The sequence below is a fragment of the Oncorhynchus masou genome, chromosome 28, assembly GCF_036934945.1.
Source record: "Oncorhynchus masou masou isolate Uvic2021 chromosome 28, UVic_Omas_1.1, whole genome shotgun sequence".
In the NCBI taxonomy this organism is placed as follows: domain Eukaryota; kingdom Metazoa; phylum Chordata; class Actinopteri; order Salmoniformes; family Salmonidae; genus Oncorhynchus; species Oncorhynchus masou.
Window position 1 is genome coordinate 26303623 of NC_088239.1, and position 12143 is coordinate 26315765.

The following is a 12143-nucleotide window of genomic DNA, read 5'->3' on the forward strand; positions in this document are numbered from 1 at the left end:
TCAACAGTTTCCTCTACCACACACATTCCAGTATCATGTTTTCATATACATTTTAAAGAAGTTAAATCAAATCAAAACACATTTTATTGGTCACGTACACATGGTTAGCAGATGTTATTGCAAGTGTAGCGAAATGCTTGTTCCAACAGTGCAGCAATATCTAACAATTCCACAACAACTACCTAATATATACAAATCTAAGTAAAGGAATAAGAATGCATAAATATATGGATGAGCAATGATCGAGCGGCATAGGCAAGATGCAATAGATGGTATAAAATACAGTATACACATATGAGATGAGAAATGCCAGATATGTAAACATTATTAAAATTACATTATTAAAGTGACTAGCGATCCATTTCAAGTCTGTATGTAGGCAGCAGCCTCACTGTGCTAGTGGTGGCTGTTTAACAGTCTGATTGGGCTTGAGATATAAGCTATTTTTCAGTTTCTCAGCCCCAGCTTTGATGCACCTGTACTGGCCTTGCTTTCTGGATGGTAGCGGGGTGAACAGGCAGTGGCTCGGGTGGTTGTTGTCCTTGATGATCTTTTTGGCCTTCCTGTGACATCGGGTTCTGTAGGTGTCCTGAAGGGCAGGTAGTTTCTGGCCTTCCTGTACGACCTATTCTCATCCTGCTCAACACAACTTTCTCCCTTTTGTTACCATTAAAGAACATTTACCATATAGGGAATTAAAAACAGAAGATACAGCCAAAGTTCATTACCCGTTAATTCATCCCCTGCAACCTTTTGGGGGTCTCTTTTTCAAATCAAGATGAGCATAGCTCTAGATTAAATATGTATACTGTAAAAAAAAATAATAATAATAATTAAACAGGCCAGAGACGTGGAGAAAAATTAAACAGGAAAATGGTTCCATTCATTTTACACCATTCATTTTCCCATAGGGGATTTTAGAAACACTTCAAATAAGGGCTGTTTTTCGTGTAGGCTTACCAAGGCAGATATGAGTGTTAATCAATGTTTGATTTGTTTTCCAATTCTTTGTAGGTCTGTGTGATCTGTGGGAAATATGTATCTCTAATACATTTGGCAGGAGGTTAGGAAATGCAGCTCAGTTTCCACCTCATTTTGTGGGCAGTGTGCACATAGGCAAACCTGGCTCTCAGAAGACAGGCTATGGTGGCCTCTCAATAGCAAGGCTATGCAGTCTGTATAGTCAAGGATTTTCTTAATTTTGTGACAGTCACATGGTCAGGTATTCTGCCACTGTGTACTTCTCTGTTTAGGGCCAGATTGCATACCAAATTGCTCAGGTATTTGGTTGCTTCCTTCCAGTGTGTCAAACAGTTATCTTTTCGCTTTCTCATAATTTGGTTGGGTCTAATTGTGTTGCTCTGTGGGGTCTGTTTGTGTTTGTGAACAGAGCCCCAGAACCAGCTGAGGGGACTCTTCTCTAGGTTAATCTCTCTGTTGGTGAGGGCTTTGTGGTGGAATGTGTAGGCATTGCTTCCTTTTTTAGGTGGTTGTAGAATTATTATTTTTTGTCCCATTTTGTGAATTCTTGGTTGGTAAGTGGACCACAGACCTCACAACCATAGAGGGCAATGGGTTCTATAACTGATTTAAGAACTTTTAGCCAGATCATAATTGGGATGTCGAGTTTTATGTTTATTTTGTTGGTGTAGAACAGGTATTATCAAACTACGGTACACACGCAATGCCGTCGTGGGTACGGCAAATAAAAATGTGATTCACATTTAAAAAATAAAATAAAACATTTCACATTTTCAAACGGTACATTTATATTTCCCTACGGGGCTATACATTTGGGTGAGGTTCAAATTAAACCATATAGTGTTCGGCGAAATAACAACACAATATCAAACACAGGTAGCCTCGTCAAATAATTCACATCCAATCACATAACCGTTTCTCGTGGGAAACCTTCACTCTTGCGTAGACATTTAGAAAAGAAACATGACAATTTGAAAAATAAGCCACAGTAGTTTTTTGAGCAGTTTCGAGTAGTAAGACATGTATAAAAGCAACAGGCAACAGATACCATCAATAAGAAGGGTCTATAAGAGTCTTATATGGTGAGCTTTCGAGTGGCTAGGACAGGCAAGCCCCATACTATTGTGGAGGATTTTAATTCTTCCTGCTGCCGCAGATATGGCTAGGATATGGCTAGGACAATGCTGGGGGGAAAGGCCAAAACAAATATACAGACAATACCTTCATCAAACAACACTGTTTCATGACGCCTTAGTGACATGGCAGGAGATGTTTTGAAACAATTACTGATTCGCATACAAGCCAGTGAATTCTATGTGTTACAGCTGGATGAGTTAACAGACGTGGCAGGCCTGGCACAGCTACTGGTATGTGTCCTGTACTTTTATGGGTGGTCAATTAAGGAAGACATCCTCTTCTGGAAACCAGGACAACATGAGAGGATATTTTTTAAAGTACTGGACAGCTTTGTGACATCAAATGGACTTTGGTAGCCAAGTTGTGTTGGTATCTGTACTGATGGCGCAAAAGCCATGACAGGGAGGCCTATTGGAGTGGTAACGTGCGAGCAAGCAGTTGCTTCCGACTGCAGAATCCACCAAGAGGCTCTTACTGCCAAGGGAATGCCTGACAGCTTGAAAGACGTTTTGGACAGTACAGTGATGCAATAATATGGGCAGCGACCATGTAACGCCTTTACAACACTGCATCGCAGTGCTAGCTGTGACTCTAGAGATTCTGGGTTTGAGTCCAGGCTCTGAGACCCATGGGGCGGTGCACAATTGGCCCAGCGTCGTCCTGGTTAGGGGAGGGTTTGGCCGGCAGGGCTGTCTTTGTCCCATCGCGCACTAGCGACTCCTGTGGCGGACCGGGAGCAGTGCACGCTGACACGGTTGTACAGTGTTTCCTCCGACACATTGGTGCGGCTGGCTTCCGGGTTAAGCGTGCATTGTGTCAAGAAGCAGGGCAGCTTGGTTGGGTTGTTTTGGAGGACGCTTGGCTTTCAATCTTCGCTTCCCAGTCTGTACCGGAGTTACAGCGACGGGACAAAACTGTAACTGACAATTGGATATCACAGAATTTGTGAGAAAAGGGGATTTAAAAAAAAAGGCACTGGTTATCAAGGGGCAAAGTATTGACACATTTTTTAAAAAAAAGTAAAAATAATGAAATTGAGAGACTTTACTGACCATAATTTTCACTTGTCTGACCGCTTGTATGATGACAAGTTTCTCACATGACTGGCCTATCTGGTTGATGTTTTTTCTCACCTGAATGATCTGAATCTAGGATTACAGGGACTCTCTGCAACTATATTCAATGTGCGGGACAAAATTGAGGCTATGATTAAGAAGTTGGAGCTCTTCTATGTCTGCATTAACAAGGACGACACACAGGTCTTTCCATCATTGTATGATGTTTTGTGTGCAAATTAACTCAAGCTTACGGACAATGTCAAATGTGATATAGCGAAGCACCTGAGTGACCTGGGTGCACAATTACGCAGGTACTTTCCAGAAATGGACGAGACAAACAACTGGATTTGTTATCCCTTTCATGCCCTGCCTCCAGTCCACTTACCGATATCTGAACAAGAGATCCTCATTGAAATTGCAACAAGCGGTTCTGAAAATTTAATTTAATCAGAAGCCTCTGCCAGATTTCTGGATAGGGCTGCACTCAGAGTTTCTTGCCTTGGCAAATCGCACTGTTAAGACACTGATGCCCTTTGTATCCACGTACCTATGTGAGAGTGGATTCTCGGCCCTCACTAGCATGACAGCTAAATACAGGCACAGACTGCTTGTGGTAAATGATTTAAGACTGAGACTCTCCAGTACAACCCAACACTGCAGAGTTATGTGCATCCTTTCAAGCACAACCTGCCTCATTAACATGTGGTGAGTTATTCACAATTTTTGATGAACAAATAAAGTTTCATATGTAAGATGGCTAAAGAGAGCAAAATTATATATTATTATTATTATATCATTATTTGTGCCCTCGTCCTATAAGAGCTCTTTGTCACTTCCCATGAGCAGGGTTGTGACAAAAACTCACACTCATTGTTATGTATAATAAAATGTATTGTATAGTGTGTGGCAGGCTTACAATGACCGCAAAAACAACATTTGAGAGTGTGCTGACTCTGGTGCTAGAGGGGTACGCAGCTGGAGGTTGAATGTTTGAAGGGGTACGGGACTATAAAAAGTTTGAGAACCACTGGCCTACATCATTCTTAAATGGCAGATGCTTGGAACCACCAAGACTCTTCCTAGATATGGCTGCCTGGGCAATCTGGGGAGATGGGCCTTGGTCAGGGAGGTGACCAAGAATCTGGTGGTCACTTTGACAGTGCTCCAGAGGTCCTCTGTGGAGATGGGAGAACATTCCAGAAGGACAACCATTTCTGCAGCACTCCATCAATCAGGCCTTATTGGTAGATTTGCAAGACGGAAGCCACTCCTCAGTTAAAGGCACATGACAGGCCACTTGGAGTTTGCCAAAAGTCACCCAAAGGACTATCAGACCACGAGAAACAAGATTCTCTCTTCTGATGAAACCAAGATTGAACTCTTTGGCCTGAATGCCAAGCATCACTTCTGGAAGAAACCTGGCACCATCCCTACGGTGAAGCATGGTGGTAGCAGCACCATGCTGTGGGGATGTTTTTCAGTGACAGGGACTGGGAGACCTTGTCAGGAGCGAATGAAAGATGAACGGAGCAAAGTACAGAGAAATCCTTGATGAAAACCTGCTCCAGAGCGCTCACGACCTCATACTGGGGTGAAGGTTCACCTTCCAACAGGACAATGACTCTAAGCACACAGCCAAGAAAACGCAGGAGTGGCTTCGGGATAAGTTTCTGAATGTCCTTGAGTGGCCCAGCCAGAGCCCGGACTTGAACCCTGAAAATGTGCAAAGACGCTCTCTATACAACCTGACAGAGCTTGATAAGAGAAGAATTGGAGAAACACCCCAATACAGGTGGGTCAAGCTTGTAGCATCATACCCAAGAAGACTCGATGCTGTAATCGCTGCCAAAGGTGATTCAACAAAGTGCTGAGTAAAGAGTCCAAATACTTATGTAACTGATATTTTCATACATTTTTGTTTATACATTTGCAAAAATGTCTAAAAACCTCTTTGCTTCGTCATGATGGGGTATTGTTTTTTTGTTTTTTTAATGTATTTTTTATTTAACCTTTATTTAAATAAAGGTTCAATTTTAATTTAACCTTTATTTAAGACATCACCTTCCGGCGCCGACAGAGATGGCCGCCTCGCTTCGCGTTCCTAGGAAACTATGCAGTTTTTTGTTTTTTTACGTGTTATTTCTTACATTAGTACCCCAGGTCATCTTAGGTTTCATTACATACAGTCGAGAAGAACTACTGTATATAAGATCAGCGTCAACTCACCATCAGTACGACCAAGAATATGTTTTTCGAGGCGCGGATCCTGTGTTCTGCCTTACAAACAGGACAACGGAATGGATCGCATGCAGCGACCCAAAAACGACTCCGAAAAAGAGGGAAACGAGGCGGTCTTCTGGTCAGACTACGGAGACGGGCACATCGTGCCCCACTTCCTAGCATTCTTCTTGCCAATGTCCAGTCTCTTGACAACAACGTTGATGAAATCCGAGCAAGGGTAGCATTCCAGAGGGACATCAGAGACTGTAACGTTCTGTGCTTCACGGAAACATGGCTCACTGGAGAGACGCTATCCGAAGTGGTGCAGCCAACGGGTTTCTCCACGCATCGCGCCGACAGAAACAAACACCTTTCTGGTAAGAAGAGGGGTGGGGGTGTATGCCTTATGGCTAACGAGGCATGGTGCGATGAAAGAAACATACAGGAACTCAAATCCTTCTGTTCACCTGATTTAGAATTCCTCACAATCAAATGTAGACCGCATTATCTACCAAGAGAATTCTCTTCGATTATAATCACAGCCGTATATATCCCACCCCAAGCAGACACATCGATGGCTCTGAACAAACTTTATTTAACTCTTTGCAAACTGGAAACCATTTATCCGGAGGCTGCATTCATTGTTGCTGGGGATTTTAACAAGGCTAATCTGAAAACAAGACTCCCTAAATTTTATCAGCATATCGATTGCGCAACCAGGGGCGGAAAAACCTTGGATCACTGTTACTCTAACTTCCGCGACGCATATAAGGCCCTGCCCCGCCCCCCTTTCGGAAAAGCTGACCATGACTCCATTTTGCTGATACCTGCCTACAGACAAAAACTAAAAAAAGAAGCTCCCACGCTGAGGTCTGTCCAACGCTGGTCCGACCAAGCTGACTCCACACTCCAAGACTGCTTCCATCACGTGGACTGGGACATGTTTCGTATTGCATCAGATAACAACATTGACGAATACACTGATTCGGTGTGCGAGTTCATTAGAACGTGCGTTGAAGATGTCGTTCCCATAGCAACGATTTAAACTTTCCCTAACCAGAAACCGTGGATTGATGGCAGCATTCGCATGAAACTGAAAGCGCGAACCACTGCTTTCAATCAGGGCAAGGTGTCTGGTAACATGACTGAATACAAACAGTGCAGCTATTCCCTCCGTAAGGCTATCAAACAAGCTAAGCGTCGGTACAGAGACAAAGTAGAATCTCAATTCAACGGCTCAGACACAAGAGGCATGTGGCAGGGTCTATAGTCAATCACGGACTACAGGAAGAAATCCAGCCCAGTCACGGACCAGGATGTCTTGCTCCCAGGCAGACTAAATAACTTTTTTGCCCGCTTTGAGGACAATACAGTGCCACTGACACGGCCTGCACGGCCTGTCTCTCCTTCACTGCAGCCGAGGTGAGTAAAACATTTAAACGTGTCAACCCTCGCAAGGCTGCAGGCCCAGACGGCATCCCCAGCCGCGCCCTCAGAGCATGCGCAGACCAGCTGCCTGGTGTGTTTACGGACATATTCAATCAATCCCTATACCAGTCTGCTGTTCCCACATGCTTCAAGAGGGCCACCATTGTTCCTGTTCCCAAGAAAGCTAAGGTAACTGAGCTAAACGACTACCGCCCCGTAGCACTCACTTCTGTCATCATGAAGTGCTTTGAGAGACTAGTCAAGGACCATATCACCTCCACCCTACCTGACACCCTAGACCCACTCCAATTTGCTTACCGCCCAAATAGGTCCACAGACGATGCAATCTCAACCACACTGCACACTGCCCTAACCCATCTGGACAAGTGGAATACCTATGTGAGAATGCTGTTCATCGACTACAGCTCGGCATTCAACACCATAGTACCCTCCAAGCTCGTCATCAAGCTCAAGACCCTGGGTCTCGACCCCGCCCTGTGCAACTGGGTACTGGACTTCCTGACGGGCCGCCCCCAGGTGGTGAGGGTAGGTAACAACATCTCCTCCCCGCTGATCCTCAACACTGGGGCCCCACAAGGGTGCGTTCTGAGCCCTCTCCTGTACTCCCTGTTCACCCACGACTGCGTGGCCACGCACGCCTCCAACTCAATCATCAAGTTTGCGGACGACACAACAGTGGTAGGCTTGATTACCAACAACGACGAGACGGCCTACAGGGAGGAGGTGAGGGCCCTCGGAGTGTGGTGTCAGGAAAATAACCTCACACTCAACGTCAACAAAACTAAGGAGATGATTGTGGACTTCAGGAAACAGCAGAGGGAACACCCCCTATCCACATCGATGGAACAGTAGTGGAGAGAGTAGCAAGTTTTAAGTTCCTCGGCATACACATCACAGACAAACTGAATTGGTCCACTCACACAGACAGCATCGTGAAGAAGGCGCAGCAGCGCCTCTTCAACCTCAGGAGGCTGAAGAAATTCGGCTTGTCACCAAAAGCACTAACAAACTTCTACAGATGCACAATCGAGAGCATCCTGGCGGGCTGTATCACCGCCTGGTACGGCAACTGCTCCGCCCTCAACCGTAAGGCTCTCCAGAGGGTAGTGAGGTCTGCACAACGCATCACCGGGGGCAAACTACCTGCCCTCCAGGACACCTACACCACCCGATGTTACAGGAAGGCCATAAAGATCATCAAGGACATCAACCACCCGAGCCACTGCCTGTTCACCCCGCTATCATCCAGAAGGCGAGGTCAGTACATGTGCATCAAAGCTGGGACCGAGAGACTGAAAAACAGCTTCTATCTCAAGGCCATCAGACTGTTAAACAGCCACCACTAACATTGAGTGGCTGCTGCCAACACACTGACACTGACTCAACTCCAGCCACTTTAATAATGGGAATTGATGGGAAATGATGTAAATATATCACTAGCCACTTTAAACAATGCTACCTTATATAATGTTACTTACACTACATTATTCATCTCATATGCATACGTATATACTGTACTCTATATCATCGACTGCATCCTTATGTAATACATGTATCACTAGCCACTTTAACTATGCCACTTTGTTTACATACTCATCTCATATGTATATACTGTACTCGATACCATGAATAATCTGTATGCATGATTAGTGAGGGAAATTAACATCATCCACCACCAATTTAGGCTGGGATTAAATCGGATCGCAGATTTGGACAATGAGATATTTAAAGGTAATTCCCCATTGAGCTGACATACGCAGCTTTTACCATGAATATGGTCTCCACAAACACGAGAACATTGCCTTTTAAAATGTGCATTGTGGACAAAGCGTGATCGGATTGATTCCTGGCCCAACTTGTTGCTATTCCAGTCCCACAAAAAGAGGTGCATATCTGTAGTCTAGCTTGGCCAGACCAGATTGGCCTCTGTTTTTCATCTCTAGACTCATGCTCAGCTAGAGCAAAATACTGGAGGTAGGATGGCTAGGCTGTTGTTTGACACCACTCAAAAAACGTTGCTGCATTGCCAGATTGATTTTTGTTGACTAAATGATTTACTAATGTGGCATAAATAACAACAACAACAAAAATTGTCAATTTGGTTTGGTGTTTTGATTTATGTACACTGATAAAAAAAACATGCTGTAATCATTGTTCACTAATGTTCATTCATGTTCAAACCACATCTTTTCTTTTTTTATATACTTTTTTTTGTCTTTATTGTGCTTTTAAATGGGAACAGTATCATCATCATCATCATCATCATCAATGCAATTTGCCTTCTGCCTAAAGTGTCATGGGACAAACCATTGATGGACTCAATTATAGTTTTAGTACCATGTAGATTGTGTGTGTGGAACAAGTGTGTGTCCTATTGATTCCAGAGGCATGGAACACCAGTGTGAACACTGTATGTTTAAAGGCTTTGTTTCTTCAGGGCTTTACATTTTCTGTAAATATAAAAATGGAAGCCTTATTACAGAGGACTACAGCTTCACAGGTAATGGAAAACGATTCACCTGAGCAAAGAGAAACCCAAGACGGCAAAGGTTATTTCAGGACAGTCTTTTACTAAATGTTCTAGTGACACCAGAAACAAACAAAAATTGAAAGGGCTTTATAAATGGGGACAAAGGACAAGCTTTTATTGATTTGCATTATGTGTTAGGTCATATTTGTCAAAAGGAAATGTTTATGTTATAAATTATAAACCATTTAGAAATCTAAGAACATACCAGCTTTAAACAGAACTATAGATAAGGTATAGTTAAGGATACACTACTCAAGTTAATTGTTTGAGTATTGACTGTATGGTTAAACCATAATTCTTTGATTAAACCATAATTCTTTGTTTTATGCTAACAAACTTTTTTGCAATATTGAAACTTTGGCTCATAGGCATTGGGAGGTGTGCCCCTTTCTGTCCAATGAGGTAATTTCTGTAAAATATTATTTATGTCTATTTAGGGGACACTTTTTGTCTCAAGAGCTTCCCCAGAGGCATATGTTCAGTATAGCCTCTATAGTTCCACCTTCCTCTGTTCCCAGATCATTAAAGAGTAACCCATGGTTTTCCCCCAGGTCATCAAGCTCTTCCGCACGCTCTTCATCCTCATGCTCTCCTTCATCATCACGTGGAGCCCCCATCTTCATCATCACCTTCGTCATCCTAGCCTAGCCTTCCAAGATCACCTCTGTCTTGCTCACCATGTTGTTCTGGGTGATTAACTTTCACATTGAACCCCATCCTCTACTCCATGTGTCAGTTCAGACACGGCTGGCGGCGGCGCGGCTGTGTTGCCGAGGTTGCCATGTTGAAGAGGGCACCCAGTGACAACAGGCAGGGGAAAGGAGCAAAACCACCACACATTCACAATCAACACAGCAATATAGTCCAGGGGAGAGACTGACACTAACCCTAAAGAAGAATCCTAGAGTGTCAGATAATTACAGAACTCTCTGGGAGATGCTAACATCTCTGTTGATGAGTCTACAATACGTAAAACACTAAACAAGAACGGTGTTCATGGGAGGACACCACGGAGGAAGCCACTGCTCTCCAAAAAAAACATTGCTGCACGTCTGAAGTTTGCAAAAGGGCACCTGGATGTTCCACAGCACTACTGCCAAAATATTCTGTGGACAGATGAAACTTAAGTTGAGTTGTTTGAAGGAACACACAACACTATGTGTGGTGAAAAAAAGGCCCAGCACACCAACATCAAAACCTCATCACAACTGTAAACTATGGTGGAGATAGTATCATGGTTTGGGTGATGAGATACTGTGGCATGACCTCAAGAGACCGGTTCACACCAGACATCCCAAGAATATTGATGAACTGAAACAGTTTTGTAAAGAGGAATGGTCCAAAATTCCTCCTGACCGTTGTGCAGGTCTGATCCGCAACTACAGAAAACATATGGTTTTGAGGTTATTGCTGCCAAAGGAAAGTCAACCTGTTATTAAATCCAAGGGTTCACATACTTTTTCCAACCTGCACTGTGAATGTTTACACATGTGTTCAGTAAAGACATGACAAATTATAATTGTTTGTGTGTTATTAGTTTAAGCAGACTGTGTTTGTCTATTGTTGTGACTTTTTTTAATGACCAATTTTATGAATTTTATGACCAATTCATGCAGAAATCTCAGTAATTCTAAAGGGTTCACATACTTTTTCTTCCCACTGTACATGTAACACAGCATCAAACATGAAATCCCAGCCTACTTGTCATTTCCCAGTTAGGAAACCTCAACATATCAGTCAAGCCACAGAGGCCACACTGTTTAAAAGACAAACCTGTAAGGGCAGGTACAGTGGGGTACGAAATGATTGACACCCATGATAAAGATAAGCAAATATAACTGTATAAAATGAATAATTCAAATAGTGAGCTATATTGTACGTTCAAACATTTGGAATACTAATCGAATTAAATCAGAAAAAGAGATTTTGTTTAACAAGTAAATATTTTTTTCTCAAAATGCTGTGGTCAAAATGATTGACACCTGTGTTCAATACCTCACCTTACGAGGATAACGGCACTGAGCCTTTTTCTTAAATGTTTATGAGTTGAAGAACACATTGGGAGGGATCTTAGACCTTTCGTCCATACATAATTCTTACATATCCTTGATATCCTTCATCTGCTTTTATGAACTGCCCTCTTCAATTCAAACCACAGGTTTTCACTGGGTTTTAAATCCGGAGACTGAGATGGCCATTGCAAAATATGGATTTTGTGGGCAATTCATAATTTCTTTGTGGATTTTGATGTGTGTTTGGGGTTATTGTCTTTAAGTTTCAGCCTCCTGGCAGTTTTGAGCTAAAATGTCCAAGTACTGGGTAAAGTTCATGATGCCGTTGCCCTTTACAAGGGCCCCAGGACCAGTGGAAGCAAAATAGCCCCATAACATCGTAGGTCTAGAACCATATTTTACAGTAGGTATGGGATTATTTTTAGCTCAGGCATTCTCTTTTCGACACAAAACCCATCACTGTCGTGCGTGACCAAAGAGTTCTATTTTTATGTCATCCAACAAATGCCGTTTGCTAAACGGCATTGACACTTGGATTGGAACCAGTGCCTTGGTCACATGAAAACAGAGCTCTAAAAAGCCACCGACACCAGTGGTGGGTTTGGCGTCAAAACGAGAATGCATGAGCAGAAAATAACTCTTAAGTATTTGAATTATTTATTTGACATAGTCATTTTTGCTAATCTTTATTAAAATGTGTCAATTCCAGACCCCACCGTATATATTCAATATAGTTTTATTGAGTTTACAATAATA